Here is a 25,766-nt window from a genome sequence, read left to right as displayed (position 1 = left end):
CAAGAAGGTTTTTATAGGCGTGAGAACCCGAGCAGTGGGTTAGCTGAGGCCGGACATCGCGGTTCGGCCGTTGAGGCACTCCGCCCTGTGCGCGAGGTAGAGTAAGGTGGGCACTGCGCGGGGGCCAGGCGTGTCAGTGACACCAGAACCGCGGCAACACGCACGCGCGAGTCCGGAATCGGGCCCGCAGGTCAGCGTCTAGCGACACCGATTCTGTAGTTGGCCTGCGCGGTGGAGTGGGATGGTGGGCCAAAATGGACATCTGAGGCCCAGTTAGCTTCCCCTCCTCTTTTCTTTTCTTTTCCTATTTTCTACTCCTATTTTGAATTCCAAATTTGAATTTGGATATTTTTATGAGTTGCACCTTTCAGTAAATGTACAAATTCAAATCTTAATGTAGAAATAATATATTTTATTATATATATTTTTATTCTATTTTTTGTCACATAGTATTTCCTTTCTTCTTTTCCAAACTCTAGAATTTCTTTTATGATTTAATTTCCCATTGGAGTATTAACATACTCATTATTATATATTTTTTTACTATATTTTTATATCATCACAAAATGCACACAAAGTAAGATCCAGCATGATGCACAGGTTACTTATGTGTTCTTTGTTCTATTTATCCACTTTAGCTAGTGTTGATCACATGTCATGAATAGTAGAGGCCACAAACTATTGAGATTATCTATATTCTCTTTATTACACTTTTGAGTATTACAAATCCTACCCCCCTTAATAAGAATCTCGTCCTCGAGATTTATGAAGATCTAGGGAAAAGGTGGGGTAAATCTATACGAAGCTCTTTTTCTCTTTCCCAAGTTGCTTCATCTTCGCCATGGTGACTCCATTGCACTTTGCACATCTTTATCACCTTATTCCTTGTAACTCTAGTCAAAGTGTCAAGAATCTTGATCGAATACTCCGTGTAAGTCAAATCACCCTGAACACTGATCTCTTCCATTGGTAACTGTTCCTCGGGGACACGGAGACACTTCTTCAGTTGTGATACGTGGAACATATTATGCACATCCTATAGACTATCAGGTAACTCGAGTTGGTATGCCATCTCCCCAACTCGCCTAAAGATCAAGAATGGTCCAATATAGTTGGGAAACAATTTGCCCTTAAACTTGAATCTCCTCATTCCATGAAGTGGTGACACCTTGAGGTACACATAATCTCCTTCTTCAAATTCCAGTGGTCTCCTTCTATTATCAGCATAGCTCTTTTGCCTGGTTTGAGCTACCCTCAAATTCTCTCGAATGATACGGACTTGTTCGTCTGCTTCTTGAATTAGCTCAGGCCCAAAGAACTATCTTTCTCCAGTCTGATCCCAATATAGAGGAGTCCTACAATTTCTCCCATATAAAGCTTCAAAAGGTGACATCTTCAGACTGGCCTGATAACTATTATTATATGAGAACTCAGCATAAGGTAGACTCTTATCCCAACTTCCTCCATGCTGAAGGGCACAAGCTCTCAACATATCTTACAAAACTTGATTAGTCCTTTCAGTCTGTCCATCAGTCTGAGGGTGATAGGTTGTACTAAAATTCAACTTTGTATTCATGTTCTCATGAAAGCTTCTCCGAAATCTTGAGGTGAACTGTGAACCTCGATCAGACACGATCTTCTTTGGTACTCCATGTAAACACATAATCCGAGCCATATATAACTCTGCTAGTTGAGAACCTTTATAAGTAGTCTTGACAGGAATGAAGTGAGCCACTTTAGTCAACCTATCCACAATCACCCATATAGCATCATATCCTTTGTGGGTGTGAGGCAACCCAGTAATGAAATCCATACCAATCTCTTCCCACTTCCACTCGGGTATCTTCAGTGGGTGCAGTAGTCCAGCTGGGCCTTTGGTGTTTAGCCTTAACTCTTTGACACACATCGCACATAGCCACATGTGTAGCCACATCTCTCTTCAATCCATACCACCAATACTTCTGTTTCAAATCCTGACACATCTTGGTACTACTAGGATGAATAGAATAATCCGGGTCATGGGCCTCTTTTAAAATAGTCTCACGAAGGCTTTCAATATCAGGAACACATATCCTATCCTTGAACCATATGGTGCCTTGCTCATCTTCCGTGAATTCCGGACCTCGACCTTTAGTAATTAGATCCTTAATCTCTTGTATTTTAGCATCACTAATTTGTCCTTTGCGGATTTCTTGTTCTAAGGTTGGTTCCACATCAATGGTAACTTCTTCAGTGTGAGCAACTATCCCCAGGTTAAGTCTCCTGAAATCCTCAACAATCTCATCGGGTAGCTGGGCAACAACAGCTGAATGAACATGCTCCTTTCGACTCAAGGCATCTGCAACCAAATTTGCCTTGCCCGGGTGACAGTGAATCTCCAAATCATAATCCTTTATGAGCTCCAACCAACGGCGTTGCCTAAGGTTGAGGTCCTTCTGGGTGAATATACACTTTAAACTCTTATGATCCGTGTAAACTTGACACTTGGTCCCCATGATATAATGTCTCCAAATCTTAAGCGCATGCACAACGGCTGCCAGTTCTAAGTCATGAGTGGGGTAGTTCAATTCATGTTTCTGTAACTGATGAGACGCGTAGGCGATCACATGTCCTTCTTGCATGAGCACACATCCCAAGCCTTGGCCACATGCATCACAATAGATATCAAATACCTTCTGTAGATCTAGCACGACCAACACCAGTGGTGTCGGCGTTTCGAGACCGAGGGGTCCCTAAGCCGACGAATGAGTGTGCCGCGTGCCCCAGCCCAGATGGGTCGAGCGCGTGGGCGAGCGCGAAGGGGGGAAGCGAGGTGGCCGGAGACGGGCGTGAGAGAGGTGGAAATCCCGCGGCCTTCGTGTTCGTCCCGCGCCCAGGTCGGGTGCGCTTGCAGTAGGGGGTTACAAGCGTCCACGCGGGTGAGGGAAGCGAGCGGCCCCAAGAGAGCGCCTGTCCCGTCCTCGTCCCCGCGCGGCCAACCCTCTCTAAGAGGGCCCTGGTCCTTCCTTTTATAGGCGTAAGGAGAGGATCCAGGTGTACAACGGGGGTGTAGCAGAGTGCTACGTGTCTAGCGGGGGAGAGCTAGCGCCCTAAGTACATGCCAATGTGGCAGCCGGAGAGATCTTGGCACCCTGCTGGTGTGATGTTGTGGCTGTCGGAGGAGCAACGGAGCCTGGCGGAGGGACAGCTGTCGGAGCGGTTGAGTCCTTGCTGACGTCCCCCTGCTTCTGTAAGGGAGCTGAGAGCCGCCGTCGTCACAGGGCTTGCGGGGCGCCATCATTGCCTATCTAGCGGAGCTAGCCAGATGGGACACCGGTCTTGTTCTCTGCGGCCCGAGTCGGCTCGGGGTAGGGTGATGATGGCGCTTCCTGTTGACGTGGCAGGCCTGTGCCCTAGGTTGGGCGACGTGGAGGCTCCTCCGAAGCCGAGGTCGAGTCTGTCTTCCATGGCCGAGGCCGAGCCTGAGCCCCTGGGTCGGGCGAGGCGGAGGTCGTTCGGCAGAGGCTAGGGCGGAGTCCGAGCCCTGGGGTCGGGCGAAGCGGAGTTCGTCGTCTTCTGGGGCTGAGCCCGAGTCCGAGCCCTGGGTCGGGCGGAGCGGAGTTCGCCGTCTTCCGGGGCCTAGCCCGAGTCCGAGCCCTGGGTCGGACGGAGCGGAGTTCGCCGTCTTCCGGGGCCTAGCCCGAGTCCGAGCCCTGGGTCGGGCGGAGCGGAGTTCGCCGTCTTCCGGGGCCTAGCCCGAGTCCGAGCCCTGGGTCGGGCGGAGCGGAGTTCGCCGTCTTCCGGGGCCTAGCCCGAGTCCGAGCCCTGGGTCGGGCGGAGCGGAGTTCGCCGTCTTCCGGGGCCTAGCCCGAGTCCGAGCCCTGGGTCGGGCGGAGCGGAGTTCGCCGTCTTCCGGGGCTTAGCCCGAGTCCGAGCCCTGGGTCGGGCGGAGCGGAGTTCGTCGTCTTCCGGGGCTTAGCCCGAGTCCGAGCCCTGGGCCGGGCGGAGCGGAGTTTCCTATGGCGCCTTTGGCAGGGCCTGACTGCCTGTCAGTCTCACTCTGTCAAGTGGCACTGCAGTCGGAGTGGCGCAGGCGGCGCTGTCCTTCTGTCAGACCGGTCAGTGGAGCGGCGAAGTGACGGCGGTCACTTCGGCTCTGCCGGGGGGCGCGCGTCAGGATAAAGGTGTCAGGCCACCTTTGCGTTAAATGCTCCTGCGACTCGGTCGGTCGGCGCGGCGATTTAGTCAGGGTTGCTTCTTAGCGAAGGCAAGGCCTCGGGCGAGCCGGAGATGTGTCCGCCGTTAAAAGGGGGGCCTCGGGCGAGACGGAAATCCCTCGGGGTCGGCTGCCCTTGTCCGAGGCTAGGCTCGGGCGAGGCGTGATCGAGTCGCTCGTATGGACTGATCCCTGACTTAATCGCACCCATCAGGCCTTTGCAGCTTTATGCTGATGGGGGTTACTAGCTGAGAATTAGGCGTCTTGAGGGTACCCCTAATTATGGTCCCCGACAGTAGCCCCCGAGCCTCGAAGGGAGTGTTAGCACTCGCTTGGAGGCTTTCGTCGCACTTTTTTGCAAGGGGACCAGCCTTTCTCGGTTGCATTTCGTTCCGGTGGGTGCGCGCGAGCGCACCCGCCGGGTGTAGCCCCCGAGGCCTCGGAGGAGTGGTTTCACTCCTTCGAGGTCTTAATGCCTCGCGTAATGCTTCGGCTGGTCTGGTTGTTCCCTCATGCGAACTAGCCGTAGCCCGGGTGTACGGTCGGGGCCCAAGTTCTCGGGCTGGTATGTTGACGCTGTCAACGGTTCGGCCGGAGCCGGGTTTGCGAGAGCAGCCCCCGAGCCTCCACACAGGGCGAGAGGGCGATCAGGGACAGACTCGGCTTTTTTACATACGCCCCTACGTCGCCTTTCCGCAAGGAGGAGGGGGGGAGAGCGCCATGTTACCCTCGATGGGCACCGAACATGGTGTCTCCGGTGAGCTGCAAGCGGGTAATCCGAGTGGACGTATGTGCCCCGTTCGTTGGGGGTCGGCTAGGGGCCCAGAGGCACGCCCAAAAGTACCTGCGGGTGATCTGCCGGACCCGGTCCCCTGGCGACGGGGTCCGAGGGCTCGATGCCTCCCTCCGATGGGATTCCGTTACAAGATCGCTCCCGCTGGTCTCGGAAATGTCCTAGGGTACCTCGGGAGCGCAGCCCGAGCCTTGGTTATGTATCGAACGTACCCCTGGTCATCCCTCGCTCGGCGTCTGAGGCGACTGTGAACCCTTCGGGGGCCAGCCTTCGAACCCCTGATCAGTAATGGGCGCGGAGCCCGAGTAGCCTGAGGCGGCCATGGAGCCCTTCGGGGGGCCGACCTTCGAACCTCTGACCAGTTGTGGGTGTAGGGCCCACGCGATCTGAGGCGGCGGTTGAACCCCTCGGAGGGCCAGCCTTCGAACCTCTGATCAGTAGGGGGGCTCGGAGCCCGGTTCCTTCACAGGGAAGGATCCTTTTCGGGGTATCCCCCTTTCCCGGTCCCTGTTGCAAGAGATAGAGAAAGAGGAAAAAAGGAAAAGGATACGAAATCGAACGACGTGGCGTACCTTTTTTGGCGCGGTTATTACGGCGAAGGCAAAGCGTCGCCCGCTTCTCCTGCCAGAAGCGCCGCCTGTCCCGCCGCGGAGTTAATGCGACGGGGCGAGTGGTTGGCAGGGCGGCCGTTGCGCGTGCGCGAGCCGTTCGAGGAACGGATCGCGGGCGCCCTGTCTTCACGCCGTGAGAGGGGGTTCTCTTGCTGCCCCCGGACAGGACGTGAGTCTGGCCGACGACGTGACCGCTGCTCCCGCCCGCCTGCCACCGTCATTACTGCCGGCCCACTTTCGGCTGTATTGACCGTCGCGCCAGGCTGGCGCTGCTGGGTCGTGTGCTGGGCCGCCTCGAGTCGCGGTATTGGTTCCGCAACCGAAGAGGCTCGGCGGTGGCGCAAGTGGCGGTGCAGTTGCTTGCATGCAGCATCTGGCGCGCCGGTTGCGTGACGTGTGGGCCTAGGCCTCCATGCTGGCGTGTTGGGAGTCGGAGAAGCGCGTCCACCTGGCACGATTGCATGCCGCCTGCATGGCTGCCCGCCCCTTCCGCCCGTTGGTCTGGGCAAAAGTGGGGGGTCGCTTGTAACTGCTGCGCGGTTGTGTGCACCACGCGCGGCGGTTTGGCTTCTTCTGCTCCGAGCCGGTTTGCATGACATGCGGGACCCAGCCCCCGCGCCGCAGGGGAGGGCCTTGGAGCGTGTTGGAGAAGACTCAGTCCGTGACGTTTGGGGGCGCACGTAGGGAGAGTTGCCTTTAAAAGGAGGGCGACCCCTTTCGGAAGGCGACCGTGTCTTCTCGCTCCCTTATGCATTGCGTCTTTCCACCTTCCAAACCCCCGGATGGGGGGTACCCGCCGTCTTTTCGCCTCATCGTTGGAGGAATGCAACTCTGTGGGAGTTGGTACCTTTCAGCCATCGTTCGGCTTCAAGGATTTTCATCACACAGCCCGGTTGCTCCCCTCCGCTGGTGGTCACCCAAGACGGTGACCTCCAGCTCCTGGATGGGGAGAGGCAAGCCGGGCTATGATCCCGCCCTCAGCATCGGGGGTGTTCGTCATCCTCGCTAGGGCGGGGAGCGAGGCGAGCCGGGGCTCTACCTCCTGCGTGGGTCGGCGGACCACCTCTTCTTCCAGCTTCTGGTGGTGGCAATCGTCCTCCCGCGCTGCGACGGAGACGTCCTCCAGCCATGCCAGGGAAGGCGAACTGTTGCTGCCCAGCTAGGATGCAACATTCCGTCCTCTCCCTCGCATTCGCGGCGAGGACGGCAGCGAGGATCTACCGGTGCGCTTGGGAGCGGCCCGCTCTTTGGCTTTAATAGCTGGTTCGCGTCCCTTGAGCGGGACCGCGAACGAGAGCCCTCCGGTGGCCGCGTCCACCCGGGACCATGGCTGCTGCTGCAGAGGTCGCTGGTGAGCCTCCCGATGTTCGTCGCCCCGCAGGCTCGAGGTCGCTCATACCCACAGGGACGGAACCAGAGTTCTGTTTGTAAGGGCACTTTGAATGCCAGGGTTTTTTGTTCATTGTGGCTGTCGAGGCCTGAACATGTGTGTAATTTTGGCACGGAGCCGTGTTTTTTCCTCATTTTCGAGCACTAAGACTCGCCTGTTGATTATCTGAACCGCTTCACCAAGCATGAGTCGCCCCGTGTCAAGGTGACGAGTGAGGTATCCGTATCCCGGAGGCGTAGGAATCCCTCGGCTCGATCGGCCTTATTGTCTGAGGCTCCTCTAGCTTAGTTAAAGAGACCCTTGGCCGCTCTTCGACGAGCCGAGGCCAGGGGTAGCGGTATCAGCATGAACAGAGGCGGAGTTGGCTCAAAAATGAAAACCTGGTTGGCCGGAGCCTAGCCGGGTTGTCCGTCAGCGGGATCGACGCCGGAGTCGATCAGCCGAGGCCTCGGGTCGGGCTGGCGCCCTTGGAAGATGGTCGGCCGAGGCCCAGGGGGCGACCGGCCGAGCCGCCTGCTCGGGCCGGATTCCTGGAGAAGTCCCTGGACCGCGTCGCCGTCCGAGGCTGGGTCGGACCTCGCTGAAGGTGTCGTCGATGCCGAGGGTGCTACAGCCCCCTTCCAGCGTGAAGACCCGAGCCTGCAGGATCAGATTGTCTTGTAGCGTGTGCCTTCTGCGGCCGCTGAGGCCAGAACACACACCCTCGCTGCGTTGTAAAACTGCGTCTCCTTTCCTCTTATTTCGAGTATCTGGACTTTTTTGTCGGTAACAGGGATGTTTGTGCGAGCGAGAGTTGCTTCTCGCGGAAGGTGATGAGTGAGGTATCCGTATCCCGGAGGCGTGGGAGTCCCTCGGCTCGGTCGGCCTTGACGCTTACGCGTACTTTCACCCGTCCATGAGGCCCTGTCACCGACTCAGTCGAGAAGGCTCGAAGGACCGCTTCGGCAGAAGAGCTTCCGAACGTAAAGACTTGTTCGGTCCGCGGAATCACTTTATCCGAACGCGAGTTACTTATCGCAGAAGGTGATGAGTGAGGTATCCGTATCTCGGAGGCGTGGGAGTCCCTCGACTCGGTCAGCCTTGGCTGCTTACGTGTACCCCGTCGTTTTCAGGATCCGCTTTTCGAAGTAGTCAGAAAGCACGAAAGACATTCTGGCAGAAGAGATCTTTTTTCGAGGAAAATTTCAACGCAGAGGGGGTTTCCCCCTTTTAGCCCCCGAGGGAGGGTCGGGCTTTGCCGAGGCGAGGCCGACCCTTCCTTGATGACTAAACTTTGCGTGGGTGCGAGGTATATGAATAACTTGAAAACATCTTAAGGGTAGAAGCGACGTAGCTGTTGGATGTTCCAAGCGTTGCCGTAGACCTCGCCTTGATTGTTGGCCAGCTTGTACGTTTCGGGCTTCAGAACTTTGGCGATGACGAATGGCCCCTCCCAGGGGGGCGTGAGCTTGTGCCTCCCTCGGGCGTCTTGCCGCAGCCGAAGCACCAGGTCGCCCACCTGGAGGTCTCGGGGCCGGACCCCTCGGGCGTGGTAGCGTCACAGGGACTGCTGGTACAGCGCCGAGTGTAGTAAGGCCTTGTCCCGAGCCTCTTCCAGCTGGTCCAGCGAGTCTTCTCGGCTAGCTTGGTTGCTTTGATCGTTGTAGGCCCTCGTCCTCGGGGAGCCGTATTTCAGGTCAGTGGGCAAGATGGCCTCGGCCCCGTAGACTAGGAAGAACGGCGTGAAACCCGTGGCTCGGCTCGGCGTTGTCCTCAGGCTCCAGACCACCGAGGGGAGTTCCTTCATCCATCGCTTGCCGAACTTGTTGAGGTCGTTGTAAATCCGGGGCTTGAGCCCTTGTAGAATCATGTCGTTGGCACGCTCTACTTGCCCATTCGACATGGGATGAGCCACGGCGGCCCAGTCCACCCGGATGTGGTGATCCTCGCAAAAATCCAAGAATTTTCTGCCGGTGAACTGGGTACTGTTGTCGGTGATGATGGAGTTTGGGACCCCGAAGCGATGGATGATGTTGGTGAAGAACGCCACCACCTGCTCGGACTTGATGCTGTTCAGGGGTCGGACCTCGATCCACTTGGAGAATTTGTCGATGGCGACCAGCAGGTGCGTGTAGCCCCCGGGCGCCTTCTGCAAGGGACCGACGAGGTCCAGACCCCACACAGCAAAGGGCCAGGTGATGGGTATCGTCTGCAGAGCCTGAGCACGCAGGTGGGTCTGCTTCGCATAGAATTGGCACCCTTCGCAGGTGCGGACAATTCTAGTGGCGTCAGCCACCGCCGTTGGCCAGTAGAAGCCTTGCCGGAAAGCATTCCCGACAAGGGCTCGAGGCGCTGCATGATGGCCGCAAGCCCCCGAGTGTATTTCTTGCAGGAGTTTCTGACCTTCGGTGATGGAGATGCATCGCTGGAGGATGCCCGAGGGGCTGCGGTGGTAGAGCTCCTCCTCATCGCCCAGCAAGACGAACGACTTGGCGCGTCGCGCTACCCGCCGAGCCTCGGCTTGGTCGAGGGGTAGCTCTCCTTGGCGGAGATATTGCAGGTACGGGGTCTGCCAATTTCGATCAGGCGTGGCCCCGCTCTGCTTCTCCTCGACGTGCAGTGCCTCGCCCTCGGGGGCCGAGGGTACCTCGGGCTGAACCGAGGGCGCCTCGGGCTGAGCCGAGGGTACCTCGGGCTAAACCGAGGGTGCCTCGGGCTCGGGCGTGTCGTTGATCTTGACGGAGGGTTGATGCAGATCCTGGGAGAAGACGTCCGGGGGAACCGTCGTTCGCCTCGAGGCTATTTTTGCCAGCTCGTCCGCAGTCTCGTTGTAGCGCCGAGCGATGTGGTTAAGCTCGAGCCCGTAGAACTTGTCTTCCAGGCGCCGAACCTCATCGCAGTAGGCCTCCATCTTCGGGTCGCGGCAGTGGGAGTTCTTCATGACTTGGTCGATGATGAGCTGCGAGTCACCACGGGCGTCGAGGCGTCTGACCCCTAGCTCGATGGCGATCCGCAACCCGTTGACCAGAGCCTCGTACTCAGCCACATTGTTGGACGCCGGGAAATGGAGGTGTAGCACGTAGCGTAGGTGTTTCCCGAGGGGCGATATGAAGAGCAGGCCCGCGCCGGCTCCCGTCTTCATCAGCGACCCGTTGAAAAACATGGTCCAGAGCTCCGGTTGGATCGGAGCCGTCGGCAGCTGGGTGTCGACCCATTCGGCTACGAAGTCCGCCAATACCTGGGACTTGATGGCCTTCCGAGGGGCGAACGGGATTGTCTCGCCCATGATTTCCACCGCCCACTTTGCGATCCTGCCCGAGGCCTCTCGGCCCTGGATGATCTCCCCCAGGGGGAAGGATGACACCACAGTTACCGGATGAGACTCAAAGTAATGTCGCAACTTTCGCCTCGTCAGGATCACTGCATACAGCAGCTTCTGAACTTGTGGGTAGCGGATCTTGGTCTCGGACAGTACCTCGCTGACGAAGTAAACTGGCCTCTGAACGGGCAATGCATGCCCCTCTTCTTGCCTCTCAACCACAATCGCGGCACTAACCACCTGAGTGGTCGCGGCGACGTAGACCAAGAGGGCTTCTCCATCAGCTGGGGGCACCAAGATAGGCGCCTTTGTGAGGAGCGCCTTCAGGTTCCTGAGAGCTTCCTCGGCCTCAGGGGTCCAAGCGAAACACTCGGCCTTCCTCAAGAGGCGGTACAGAGGCAGACCTCTTTCGCCGAGGCGTGAGATGAAGCGGCTCTGGGCCGCGAGACATCCCATGACCCTCTGTACGCCTTTTAAGTCCTTGATGGGCCCCATGCTGGTGATAGCTGCGATCTTCTCCAAGTTGGCTTCGATGCCTCGCTCGGAGACGATGAACCCCAAGAGCATGCCCTGGGGCACCCCGAAGACACACTTCTCGGGATTGAGCTTGACGCCTTTCGCTTTGAGACATCGGAATGTCACTTCAAGGTCGGAGAGGAGGTCGGAAGCCTTCTTTGTCTTGACTACGATGTCATCGACGTAGGCCTCGACTGTGCGACCGATGTGTTTGCCGAACACATGGTTCATGCACCGCTGGTACGTCGCGCCCGCATTCCTCAAACCGAACGGCATGGTGACATAGCAGTACATGCCGAAGGGCATGATGAAAGAAGTCGCGAGCTGGTCGGACTCTTTCATCCGGATTTGGTGATACCCTGAGTAGGCATCGAGGAAGGACAGGGTTTCGCACCCAGCAGTGGAATCCACGATTTGATCGATGCGAGGTAGAGGGTAGGGAACCTTCGGACATGCTTTGTTGAGACCAGTGTAGTCTACACACATCCGCCATTTCCCCCCTTTCTTTCTCACAAGCACAGGGTTGGCAAGCCATTCGGGATGGAATACCTCTTTGATGAACCCTGCTGCCATTAGCTTGTGGATCTCCTCGCCTATCACTCTACGCTTCTCCTCGTCGAATCGGCGCAGAGGCTGCCTGACGGGTCGGGCTCCGGCCCGAATATCCAGCGAGTGCTCGGCGACATCCCTCGGTATGCCGGGCATGTCCGAGGGACTCCACGCAAAGACGTCAGCGTTTGCGCGGAGAAAGTCGACGAGCACTGCTTCCTATTTGGGGTCGAGCCCGGAACCGATCCGGATCTGCTTGGAGGTGTCGCCACTGGGATCGAGAGGGACGGCCTTAACCGTCTCCGCTGGCTCGAAGTTGCCGGCATGACGCTTCACGTCTGGCACCTCTTTGGAGAGGCTCTCCAGGTCGGCGATGAGGGCCTCGGACTCGGCGAGGGCCTCGGCGTACTCCACGCACTCCATGTCGCATTCGAACGCGTGTTTGTACGTGGGGCCGACGGTGATGACCCCGTTGGGGCCCGGCATCTTGAGCTTCAGGTAGGTGTAGTTGGGGACGGCCATGAACTTCGCGTAGCATGGCCTCCCTAGTACCGCGTGGTAGGTTCCTCGGAACCCGACGACCTCGAACGTCAAAGTCTCCCTTCGGAAGTTGGAGGGCGTTCCGAAGCAGACGGGGAGGTCGAGTCGTCCGAGGGGCTGGACGCGCTTCCCAGGAATGATCCCGTGGAAGGGCGCAGCACCTGCTCGGATGGAGGACAGATCGACGCGCAGGAGCCTGAGGGTCTCGGCGTAGATGATGTTGAGGCAGCTGCCCCCGTCCATCAGGACCTTGGTGAGCCTGACGTCGCCGACGATGGGGTCGACGACGAGCGGGTACTTCCCCGGGCTCGGCACGTGGTCGGGGTGGTCAGCTTGGTCGAAGGTGATGGGCTTGTCGGACCAGTCTAGATAGACTGGCGCCGCCACCTTCACCGAGCAGACCTCCCGGCGCTCTTGCTTGCGATGCCGAGCCGAGGCATTCGCCACATGCCCGCCGTAGATCATGAAGCAGTCGCGGACCTCGGGGAACTCTCCTGCTTGGTGATCTTCCTTCTTGTCGTCGTCGCGGGCCCTGCCACCCTCTGCGGGTGGCCCGGCCCTGTGGAAGTGGCGCCGAAGCATGACGCACTCCTCGAGGGTGTGCTTGACGGGCCCCTGATGGTAGGGGCACGGCTCCTTGAGCATCTTGTCGAAGAGGTTAGCACCTCCGGGGGGCTTCCGAGGGTTCTTGTACTCGGCGGCGGCGACAAGGTCCGCGTCGGCGGCGTCGCGTTTCGCTTGCGACTTCTTCTTGCCTTTCTTCTTGGCGCCGCGCGGAGTAGACGCCTCGGGAGCCTCTTCCGATGGGCGGCCCTGGGGCTGCTTGTCCTTTCGGAAGATAGCCTCGACCGCCTCCTGGCTAGAGGCGAACTTGGTGGCGATGTCCATCAGCTCGCTCGCCCTGGTGGGGGTCTTGCGACCCAACTTACTCACCAGGTCGCGGCAGGTGGTGCCGGCAAGGAACGCGCCGATGACATCCGAGTCGGTGATGTTGGGCAGCTCGGTGCGCTGCTTCGAGAATCGCCGGATGTAGGCCCGGAGAGACTCTCTCGGCTGTTGCCGGCAGCTTCGGAGGTCCTAGGAATTCCCGGGGCGCACGTACGTGCCCTGGAAATTGCCGGCGAAGGCTTGGACCAAGTCATCCCAGTTGGAGATCTGCCCCGGAGGCAGGTGCTCCAACCAGGCGCGAGCAGTGTCGGAGAGGAACAGGGGGAGGTTGCGGATGATGAGGTTGTCGTCGTCCGTTCCACCCAGTTGGCAGGCCAGACGGTAGTCTGCGAGCCACAGTTCCGGTCTCGTTTCCCCCGAGTACTTTGTGATAGTAGTCGGGGGTCGGAACCGGGTCGGGAACGGCGCCCGTCGGATGGCCCGACTGAAGGCCTGCGGACCGGGTGGTTCGGGCGAGGGACTCCGATCCTCCCCGCTGTCATAGCGTCCCCCACGCCTGGGGTGGTAACCTTGGCGCACCCTTTCGTCGAGGTGGGCCCGATGGTCGCGACGATGGTGCTCGTTGCTGAGGTGGCCCGGGGCCGCAGGCGCGGTGTTGCGCGTGCGCCCGGTGTAGACCGAGGCTTCCCGCATGAATCGGGAAGTTGCGGCATGAGGATCCGAGGGGTATCCCTGCCTCCGGGAGGCAGAGCTCTCGGCCCGTCGGACCGCAGCGCCTTCCAGGAGATTCTTGAGCTCTCCCTGGATTCGCCGACCCTCGGTGGTTGATGGCTCCGGCATCGCGTGGAGGAGCATCGCTGCGGCTGCCAGGTTCTGACCGACCCCACTGGATGCGGGTGGCGGCCTGACCCTGACGTCGTTGGCGACGCGGTGCTGGAAACTCTGGGGCAAGTGACGTATTTCTCCGGCCGGTGGTTGGCCCGCCCATACCTGCCCGACGTCCCGGCGGATCGACTCAAGCGCTCCTGCTCCCTCGTCGAGCCTGGCCTGCGCCCCGCGGACTTGCTCGAGCTGTGGGTCGTGACCCCCCGCCGGAACGGGGACCACAGCTAGCTCCCGCGGGATGTCAGCGCGAGGCACCGGCCTAGGGAGATCACCATCCTCCGGTATGCCGAGATGGTTGCCTTCGGAGGGATCCCCTAGCTCGACGTGGAAACATTCGCGGCTTGGGCCGCAGTCCTCGTCGTCAAGGCTGCGGCTACCGTCAGAACAGTCGGAGAGGCAGTAGTCACATGCGGTCATAAAGTCCCGCATGGCACTGGGGTTGCCAAATCCAGAGAAATCCCAACAGATGCTGGGATCGTCATCTTCCTCGGACCCAGAGGGCCCGTAGGTCGAGACGTTTGTCAGCCGGTCCCAAGGCGACCGCATACGAAACCCCAGAGGGGTTGCACTCGCCTCAACGAGAGCGCCCGCCAAAGCAAGGTCGCTAGGCGGGTTGAGGCCGAGTCGAAATGACGTAGGATGGGAATCAGTCGGTACCTTTTGGTCGACGAGGAGCGACATAGTCACATCGGGGACTGATTGCACCGTCGTCTCAGGTACGAGGGCGACGTCCTGCAAGCTCTCCGTGAGCGCGCTGGCATCGTCCACTTGCTCGGGATTGGTGTGTTGCGGGGGGCGGCGCTCGCCTTCGTCTCAAACGCGAGGTCGACGCCCGACGCGCCCCCCGTTGGGGTGCTGGGGACGTCGATTCGCTCGACAGCCGACGAAGCGCGGCCTCCCGCTTGGCCTTGGTTGCCCCGCCTCCTCCTCCGTTGGCGGGGGAGAGGACGGGGCGAGCTTGAATGTTGTTCTTCCACCACGCGGGGGAGATGTCGTCGATTCCGCCGCCGGCGGGCGGGTTGTCGGCCGCCATTGTCGTTGTCGCGCGGCGGTGGAAGGAGTATCATGTCGTAGCTGCCGTCGAAGGACATGAACTCAAGACTCCCGAAATGGAGCACCGTCCCGGGCCGGAGAGGTTGCTGGAGACTGCCCATCTGGAGCTTGACGGGAGGCTGTTCGTCAGCACGCAGCAGGCCCCTACCTGGCGCGCCAACTGTCGGCGTTTCGAGACCGGGGGGTCCCTAAGCCGACGAGTGAGTGTGCCGCGTGCCCCAGCCTAGATGGGTCGAGCGCGTGGGCGAGCGCGAAGGGGAGAAGCGAGGTGGCCGAAGACGGGCGTGAGAGAGGTGGAAATCCTGCGGCCTTCGTGTTCGTCCCGCGCTGTAACACACTGAATTTAGGGGTATAAAATTTCTTTTCTAATATCCATCAAGTTCATGTGTTACCTTCTTTTTCCTCTTTATTTTTTGTTCTCGTATTCATTTTTTTCCAAGTAATATGGAATTTTACTTCATATATAGTTGTTAATAAAATCCTAAGGGAATAATGATTGTTGCATCATGTTGAAATACATTTATATTTGTTTGATGTTTTTCTTGGGCGTGCATCCATTTAAATTCATGACTCTTTCTTGTGAATAAATTAAATTAGGAAGAAAAGAAATAAAAGAAGAAATGAAAGAAAGAAGATAGCACAAAAGAGGGAGAAAGAAGCCCAAAACCCCCTACACGGCCCAGCTCGCGCACGGCGTCCGCGCAGCCCAGGCGCACGCGCGTAGCCCAGCAGCGCCCCTTACCCTAGCGCGCCGCTGCGCATTCGCCCAGCCGCCGCCGCTATGCTGCCGGGCCCACTAGCCAGCCCCTCTCTCTCCTCAACTAGGACATGACCACGATGCCTTGGAGTCGCCCCTGCATTCTCTCCCTGCGCGTAACCTTCGCCCTCGTTCCTCTTCACATCGCTGGCTGGTCTCACGATAGCTCGCCAAAACTCCCCCTCCACTATGCACAGTACCAACTCCTTCCCCCACACCTCTTCTTTTCTATGCAGCGACCTGAGGAGCTGATCGTCAATCTCCCTTGCCGTTCTCACCTAGAGCGGAACGTGCATTGATCCCGCCGATGACGCTTCTCTGGCGAGCCTCTCCTTCTGCGATGTGCGATGAGTCTTTTCTATTGTCTATTTATCTTCCATTCTGTGTCTCTATTCGTGTTGTTTCTTCTACCCGAAGCCGCAGATTCATCCCTCGACTTGCCTCTGCGCTGTGGTCGGTCGCGCGTCGCCATAGCCACGCTTCGGCTGGAGAGTCGTAGCGCCTTCCGTAGGGCCAACCATGACAGGAGCCATGGCGCTCGTCCCTAGCCTGTCTGTAGGGCAGCCCCTGCGTGTGCGCGTGGTACGTGTGGCCCATGCCCATGCCAGACTAAAGCCTCCCGAGCCATACTGCCCCACGCCTAGCGGCACGTCACCATTTGCGCCGCCGGTGCTGGCTAGCTCCCACGCACCTCGACCTCGGCTCTAACGAGCCGCGCGCAGCACTGGCCGGTGATCCTGCCCCGCGTCTTGCCCGCATGCAGCTTGCAGCAACCGACGTGCGAGGCGCGATCCAGTTTTTCCTGCGCAAGCATGCAACTGAAAAGAGAAATCGGGTATGGGTCCCGCCTGCATGGCTGCATGCATTAAAAATCTCCCAGGTCCCACTTGCATGTCGTATTCTCCTCCCCACCCCCTTGCTTCGTGCGACCAGAGAGGAAATCGTACAAACCCCACTCACGTAGCTTGGCTTTTTCCTATAGGGTATTTGCTGCAAAGGATCTTCTGTGGCTGCTCTCCGTGTGGTCCAATATGTGGCGAGTCTCTGGCCAGTAGGTTTTCGCCATGATTGTCGCAGCCTGCTTTTCTTTTGCATAAAAGACACCGTTCTCTACCAAAATTAATATATCATTTTATGAGTCACACAAAAAATCATTTGCTACCTCTTGGGGTATATGTTTAATCACGAAAATAGGTCTCTCATTTAGTAGATAAGCGATATCTTTTGCATTAGAAAATTTCTGTTTCGATCCGTATAAGTTGCGTTAGCTTTTTAATAATATTGTCTAGGCGTTAGAATGTGATTTCATCATGACACATGTTTTTAATTAATTAATTAGTTGATTATTTATTTATTTATCCGGGTTTAGGGTTTAGGGTTTAGGGTTTAGGGTTTAGGGTTTAGGGTTTAGGGTTTACTTAAACTAATTTATAATTTTAGCCACACTTTATTTATATCTGTTAATAGGATTATATCTACTCAAATGTTTTAATTAATATTTATTTAGTATAAGCACGACGTAACTTAATAATTCTTTTATGTTGTGTCGTTCGGTGTCAAGTCGTCGCGTGTCGTTCGCGCATCGTTCCGCGCATGTCGTACGCGTAGTCGTATTGTTCGCGCGCTGTTGTGCACGTTGTTTTGCGTGCCGACCACGCGCTGTTTCGTACAGCGTTGTGTGCCGTCACACGTCGTGTGCGTGCGTCACGTGTGCCACTTACACATGTCGCTCGCCTTGCCGCGCGTAGTTAGCGTGTGTCGATCACGTGGTTCACGCGGCATCTACGCGTGATAATAAATTGGTTTCTCTTATAAGAACGCATGTTAGTGATGTTAAATCGTCAAGTCATATATGTTAGATAATTAACTTAAGGTTCGCTCGACTAATATTTATTAGACTAATATTTTAATTAGATTAAATATGTAGTGTTCAACTGCGCTTTTATAATAAACATTAACACGACTAATATTAATTTAACTACTTTTATTTTTTTTAATATTTGTTTAGTGTAAATGCGTCACCTATTAGTTTTCCTCGCCTGTCGCGCGCTGATTCGTGCGTCATTCGCGCTCGTCGCGCGTGCTGTTTCGTGTGTCGTCAGCGTGCCATGTCGCGCGTCGTTTGCACGCTATCGTGCTGTTTCACGCGTCATATATTCGCCTTGCTTAGAATCTCTCGTTCTGATTAAATTACTTATTTAACTATCATTTGTTAATATAGCAGATTAATCGAACTAAATGATAGATATAATTTATATTGATACCGTCGAATTAAATATTATAGTCAATACTTGTTTAGCGTAAACGCGACAACTTCTCGACCGTAGCCTCGACCGTCACGTTTCTTTTTTCCTCGCGTGACTATAGTAACGCGCTCTATTTCGTATTGCATGTTTTGATTATGTTTTCCTTTGTATGGTGTAATGTTCTTATGCATATGTATATGTTTGTTTGCTGGTGCTTGTTCGTCTTCGCTTCGTGTCGCGATTAGAATGCGATCCATCTCTAAGCCTCAAGGAATCGAAGATCAAGCGGTGGCGACCAAGTGATATAGCTCTTCGAGTTCTACAAGATTGAAGACCCTGAGCATCTGTTTGGTGAAGGCAAGTGTCCTCTGACCCATTATGTCCTATTCACTTATAATTCACTTTCCCGCATTACTTAATTGAAACCTAAGGATTGACTAGCATTATACTTTACCTTATCCTTGATGACCTTTTGGGTTATTATGGTTAGCATCTTGCTATTGCCTTAACATAATCAATGAACATGATGTGACTATTTATGATACGATACTGTTATCCTGATGATATTGATGATCTTGTGATACTCTAGGGGGCTCAAGCTGTTTCCTGAGTACCTCTCCGTAAGGACCTGTTCGTTGAGAGACCACCCGGGATAACAGTGCAACCATGAGGGTGAAATGGGATGCCCTTAGCTAATTAATTAGAGGAACTAGAGGTGTAGTTGCTTCGCCGTCGTGCCGTCAATGGGGTCCAGGCACAGTGCTTGCTCTGCCGAGGCTGAGTGCCGAGGTTCTTTCATTTTGCTTTTTGTTAGTCACTCTCCTGCGGGGAGGGGTACTGTGTTTATCAAACTGGAGAAACCTAACGGGCAGCTATGATCTCTAGGGAATCTTTGTAACAGCTACGTAGTGATACCCTGCCGGACCACCTAGGTAGTGGTCAATGGGGATTAGCTCTCCCCGGGTAGAAAGGGAATCATGACTCATGGGTAAAGTGTGCGACCTCTGCAGAGGGTAGTGAAACTGATATATCAGCCGTGCTCACGGTTATGAGCGGCCTTGGGATCCTCTTTGATTAGAGATACATATGATCTGAGATACAATGATTATGTTTATGGTTTTGGGTTCGACTATGATGATGATGTTCCTCGATGAGGAAATGGTTCACGGGTTGGTTATTACTAAAACTTGGCTTCCACTGATAATAAATACCTGACCAACTAAAAGCAACTGCTTGAGCTTAACCCCACTGTAAGGAAAATGGACCCCGGGCCTTTTGGCTAATTGAGTTTTGGTGTTTGATGATTAACACAACTTGTGGACTAATATGTTTGCTAGTGTTTATAATTATAGTTCACAGGATGCGAAGAGAATTGGACCAAGGCAATGAGGATGCAACACCTCAAAAGAAGACATAAAAAGATGCATAGGAGTCTAATACTCAAGAACAAAAGAAGCCCGAAGAAATCAGCGAAGAAATCCAAGAAGTGGGCTGTCAGCCAGCGCCTGGTGGCGCACCGGACATTGATGTCCGGTGTGCACCGGACTGTCCGGTGAGACACCGGACAGTCTGCGCAGAGAGGCCGCAGGCAGGCGCTCTCTGGCTGTAGCACCGGACTGTCCGGTGTGCACCGGACTGTCCGGTGTGCCAACGGGCAGACGGCAACGGTCGGATCCAACGGTCGACTGCTACAGGCGCCAACGGTCGGCTGACGTGGCGTGCACCGGACACTGCACAGTAGATGTCCGGTGCACCCGACGACAGAAAGCTGCTGCTTTCTGTCCAACGGCTAGTTTGGGGTGTGGAGGCTATAAATACCACCCCAACCGGCCATTCTCAAGTGTGGGAGCCCAAGAAACATACCAAGGCATATTGTAGACATTTCCAAGTGCTCAAACACCCAAGTGCTTAATAGAATCACTCGGTGATTAGCGTAGGTGCTTTGTGAAGTGCTTAGGTTAGTTAGACCGCATTAGCGCTTGCTCTAGGTGAATCCTAGTTAGTTGAGTGAGTTTTGTAAAACCACACAACCCCTCGGCTCTTGCGTGAGTCGTTGTAATTGTACCGAGTGGGGCGAGAGTCTTGCGAGACCGTGACAACCGCGTTTGTGTCACGGCCGCCACCGTGTACCGGAGGGAACGAGGCCCGCGGCGTTTCGGCCGGAAGCTCGATAGTGGAGACGGCGGGGAGCGTCCGAGAGGAGCCGGAAGCGGAGCACCACTTGCGCGTGGAGAAGGCCCGTGGCTCTCTACGGAGTTACTCGACCGAGGTGCTTGGCCCTCGCGTGGGCTTCCCTTTGCGTAGGGGCACCAACGAGGATTAGTCGGGACCTTGCGTGGTTCCGGATACCTCGGTAAAAATACCGGCGTCATCCACGAGAGTTTGCTTCTCTACCTAGCTTTTTACTTTCCGCATTTATATTAAGCATTTAAGTTTCAATCTTGTAGTCATACTTGTTTAGTGTAGATTGAAACTTAACCTTTGCGGTAGAGATAGCAACACTTAGACAAAACCTAGTTTGCACACTCTAGTTTGATTACTTGCATAGGTTTTTGCTCTAGGGATTTAATTGTGGCCTAGTTTAGTAAAAGTTTTGGAAGTCCTAATTCACCCCCCCCCCTCTTAGGCGTCACCCGTTTCCTACAAGTGGTATCAGAGCCCGGTTTGGCTCATTTGAAACGCTTTAGCTTCACCGCTAAAAGAGCCGACGCTTTTTAGAGGAAGGGATGGATACCCATAGGCCACCACACTTCGACGGCACTAATTTCCCATATTATAGTGCTAGAATGGCTTGTTACCTAGAGGCCGTTGATCTAGGTGTTTGGAGAGTCACTCGTGACGGGATGAAACCCCTCAAGAATCCCGAGAAACCCACCACGAGTGAGGAAAAAGAAATCCACTTAAATGCTAGAGCCAAAAATTGCCTGTATGAATCTCTTAGCATGGATATTTTCAATCAAGTATTTACCCTGAAAACTGCTAATGAGATTTGGCTAAAATTGCATGAGCTCCATGACGGCACATCCAATGTCCGTGAGCAAAAACATTGCCTAGTCTTAAATGAGTATAATTCTTTTGCTATGAAAGATGATGAGCTTGTTAGAGACATGTATTCTCGTTTGAATCTAATTATCAATGAGCTCAATTCTATTGGGATTAATAAGCTAGGTGATGCGGACATTGTGAGGAAGATTATCTCCCTGCTACCACAACAAAGATATGGGAGCATCATCACCATCCTTCACAACATGGAAGACTTGAGCAACATGACCCCGACCATCGTGATTGGGAAAATCGCGGCTTTTGAGATGTCGCGAAAAATGAGTCGGGGAGAGGAGCCAACTTCCTCAAGACCATATGCTTTTGCATGTGATGAAAGGAAGGGCAAAAAGAAGGCTCCCACTCCAAGTTCCTCAAGTGAAGAAGAGGAGGAAGAAGAAGAAAGTGATGATGATGAAGATAATCAACCATGCACATCATCCTCCGAGGACGAAGAAACAATCCGACGCGTCGGAAAGGTAATGAGGATGATTCGCAAGATTAATCTAATGGGTGTGCCCCTGCAGGTCGAGGATCTTCTCTTTAACATTGACAGGAAAAAGCAAAGGAAGAGAGGATGCTTCGCATGTGGGGAAAAGGGCCACTTCAGGGACAACTGTCCAAATATGGCGAAACCCAAAAAGGAGAGGAGCAAAGGCAAGGCGCTAACAAGTGTTAGAACTTGGGATGATTCTTCAAGTGAAGATGAACCTCCAAGGACGCGCAGCCACCGATCCTCATCACGATCATCACACAAATGCCTTATGGCAAGAGGTAACAAAAGCATTCCATCCTCCAGTGATGAAAGTAGTAGCGATTATGAAGGTGAGGGAAAGCCCTCTGTAGATGAGCTTGCGGAAGCCGTAGAATTTTTCCAGGATGTTTGCACTAAGCAAAAAGCTCAACTTAAAACTTTGAAAAATAAGTTGGTTAGCTCTCAAAATGATTACAAAGGTTTGCTAGAAAAATTTGAAACTTTTGCAAACTTAAATAGTGAGCTATCAACTAAAATTGAGCTATTAGAATCTAGTGCTCCATCCACTGCTACCGATGATAGCCTTATTAAAAAGAATGAAAAACTTAAGGCTAAGTTAGCTAGCTCCCAAGAAGCTATTGAAAATTTGCTAGAGAAAATGGAAATTCTTAGCATACACAATAATGAGCTAACTACTAAGCTAGAAAACATTGGTAGCACCCCAGCAGCATATTTAGTTGAAATACCTGAAATAATTAAGAAAGATGCTTCTACTTCCTACTTTGATTTAATTGACGATTCTAACCCCTGCAACCAAGTCGTTGTTGAGAATATTGTTGTAGAGACATGTTCGGATGAGGTTGCAAAGGAAAATGAACAATTAAAGCAAGAAGTGGCTCGCCTTGGCAAGGCTTTGTATGACAAGAAAGGCAAAGCCAAACAAATCCGACCTCCACAGGATAACACCACTGCGGGAGTGAACAAGCCTGTAGAGGGAGAAATTGTGATTTGTAGGCTATGCCACATGGAAGGCCACAAGTCTTTCCAATGCAAGGCGATGACCGGGGATAAACTAAGGCAAAAGCTCAAGCAAAAGCCATCAAGCAAAATCTCCAACACCTACATCAAAAAGGTGAACAAAAAGGATGCTACACCATACTTAATCAAAAAGAAGAAGAATGGAAAGGTGATAGCAATCAAGGCCAACAAGCAAGCCTACAAAGGAAAGGAGGCCAAACGCATCTGGGTGCCAAAGGAGATAATCTCAACCATGAAAAGCACCAAGAAGGTTTGGATCCCGAAAGGGAAGTGAGTGGACCAAAGGTCATCGGGAAATTTGGAGACTTGGCAAAGTTAGGATGTATATCATGGGATACATCATATTGGATCAAATTTATTGCCAAGTGGGTTAGTGAAAATTTTGGACCCAAATTTCCCACCCATGACTAAGGTAACTAGATTTAGTGTATCTCTTGTTTTTAGATATGCGTATCTATTTACCTTGTATCTAGTTTACCTTTCTTACCTAGTATTACATTTGTTATTTACCTTTGTTTTAAATTATGCATACTAGGTGAATCATATGGTAGGATTGCTTGTTTTCAATTCATACACTTCAGCAAACCTACATGGCTTAAAATATTTATTTAAGCACAGCACATAGCTTCTATATCACTCCATAGTAAATGATGCATAAATTGAAAATTTTGATTTCTACAAGTTGTATCATTTAACTTATATGTGCCAAAGTTAGGATTATAGATAATTTGCCCCTCTTGATATCAAATCAAAGTGCATGTCTCCTACAAGTATTCAAAACTTGTATGCACATCTTTAGGGGGAGGTTACTCTATAATCTAACACTTTGAGACTAACATCTTTTCAAGTCTATTTCATGTGATAGTCTCATTGTAAGGAAAATGAAGTCCCCGGAGAAAGACAACAATCTTCCACTGCAAAATCTCCAAAAACTCTCATGTCTCTCAAGCTCGCCATTGATCTTCAATTGGTATCTTTTGAGACTACACTCAGTATCATTTACATGTCTTCTCCAACATTTGATTAGACTATATTTCATATCATATGCTTCCATGTTGCTAAAAATGCATAAGTAGTTAACTCATATTCTGTTACCTATGCATAAGGGAAGCTAGTCTTTTCAAATCATGTCTTGCACCTCTTTTTTCACATGCTTTTTCCTAAGTAGAGGGTCTCTGTCAGGGGGAGTACTTCTTCTTCTCTAAAAAGGGGGAGAAATCTCTTTCTAAAGAAAACACTCATTTAGGGGGAGTAATCCTTTCAACTGGTATCATTCACATGGTTTAATTTAATATCCTTCTAGTGGTATCTTTTGAAAAATTTCTTGATGAGGGCAAGCTTTTATTTACTTCCTACATGCTTTTAATGTCTTCCTTTTCGGTGGTTGATGCCAAAGGGGGAGAAGTTTAGGGACCAAAGCAATGAAAACTATATCAAACACCAAACACCACCAATTTAAAATTATATATCTAAATGGTTTTTCCGGTGGTTTTGGTTATTTGGTCCAAAAATAGGAAGTAAGTGAATTATGGAGTTAGGGGGAGGCTTAAGTCCATAATATCACATTGTGGGGACAATCATGCATCTTAGCAAGTAGATTGCATATTTTAATTCAAAAACTTGTATTATTTGCTTGCTTTGGTTGTGTTGTCATCAATCACCAAAAAGGGGGAGATTGTAAGGAAAATGGACCCCGGGCCTTTTGGCTAATTGAGTTTTGGTGTTTGATGATTAACACAACTTGTGGACTAATATGTTTGCTAGTGTTTATAATTATAGTTCACAGGATGCGAAGAGAATTGGACCAAGGCAATGAGGATGCAACACCTCAAAAGAAGACATAAAAAGATGCATAGGAGTCCAATACTCAAGAACAAAAGAAGCCCGAAGAAATCAGCGAAGAAATCCAAGAAGTGGGCTGTCAGCCAGCGCCTGGTGGCGCACCGGACATTGATGTCCGGTGTGCACTGGACTGTCCGGTGAGACACCGGACAGTCTGCGCAGAGAGGCCGCAGGCAGGCGCTCTCTGGCTGTAGCACCGGACTGTCCGGTGTGCACCGGACTGTCCGGTGTGCACCGGACTGTCCGGTGTGCCAACGGGCAGACGGCAACGGTCGGATCCAACGGTCGACTGCTACAGGCGCCAACGGTCGGCTGACGTGGCGTGCACCGGACACTGCACAGTAGATGTCCGGTGGTGCACCGGACTGTCCGGTGCACCCGACGACAGAAAGCTGCTGCTTTCTGTCCAACGGCTAGTTTGGGGTGTGGAGGCTATAAATACCACCCCAACCGGCCATTCTCAAGTGTGGGAGCCCAAGAAACATACCAAGGCATATTGTAGACATTTCCAAGTGCTCAAACACCCAAGTGCTTAATAGAATCACTCGGTGATTAGCGTAGGTGCTTTGTGAAGTGCTTAGGTTAGTTAGACCGCATTAGCGCTTGCTCTAGGTGAATTCTAGTTAGTTGAGTGAGTTTTGTAAAACCACACAACCCCTCGGCTCTTGCGTGAGTCGTTGTAATTGTACCGAGTGGGGCGAGAGTCTTGCGAGACCGTGACAACCGCGTTTGTGTCACGGCCGCCACCGTGTACCGGAGGGAACGAGGCCCGCGGCGTTTCGGCCGGAAGCTCGATAGTGGAGACGGCGGGGAGCGTCCGAGAGGAGCCGGAAGCGGAGCACCACTTGCGCGTGGAGAAGGCCCGCGGCTCTCTACGGAGTTACTCGACCGAGGTGCTTGGCCCTCGCGTGGGCTTCCCTTTGCGTAGGGGCACCAACGAGGATTAGTCGGGACCTTGCGTGGTTCCGGATACCTCGGTAAAAATACCGGCGTCATCCACGAGAGTTTGCTTCTCTACCTAGCTTTTTACTTTCCGCATTTATATTAAGCATTTAAGTTTCAATCTTGTAGTCATACTTGTTTAGTGTAGATTGAAACTTAACCTTTGCGGTAGAGATAGCAACACTTAGACAAAACCTAGTTTGCACACTCTAGTTTGATTACTTGCATAGGTTTTTGCTCTAGGGATTTAATTGTGGCCTAGTTTAGTAAAAGTTTTGGAAGTCCTAATTCACCCCCCCTCTTAGGCGTCACCCGTTTCCTACACCCACATAAAGCTAGTCCACCTCAGCCAAACAGGACATTTGTTGAGTACGTTGATGTGTACTCACCCTTGCTTTCACAAAACACCAGGTTGCCTTTGGTGCAATCTATGCTCAGGTAAAGAAGAAGGCGTCGAGGCGAATCTCGAGGAGTTCCAGGACTTCGACGAGTTCGAGGATTAGGCTAGCGACCTCCCCCAGTCAGCTGCCTGTGGTGGGTTTATTTACGTTGGCTACGTTTCTGTTCTGTGTACTTTGATTATATTATGTAAATGACTCTAGTCTTTCATATTATTACTTATCTTTATTGTTATTCGAAGCATTGTGCTATGATGAGTCATTTATGTAATCGCCATGTACGTGAATTTTTGATCCTGGCACGTACATGG

This window comes from Zea mays, chromosome 5 (genome assembly GCF_902167145.1).
Source record: "Zea mays cultivar B73 chromosome 5, Zm-B73-REFERENCE-NAM-5.0, whole genome shotgun sequence".
Taxonomy (NCBI): domain Eukaryota; kingdom Viridiplantae; phylum Streptophyta; class Magnoliopsida; order Poales; family Poaceae; genus Zea; species Zea mays.
Note: the sequence above shows the minus strand (reverse complement) of the source record.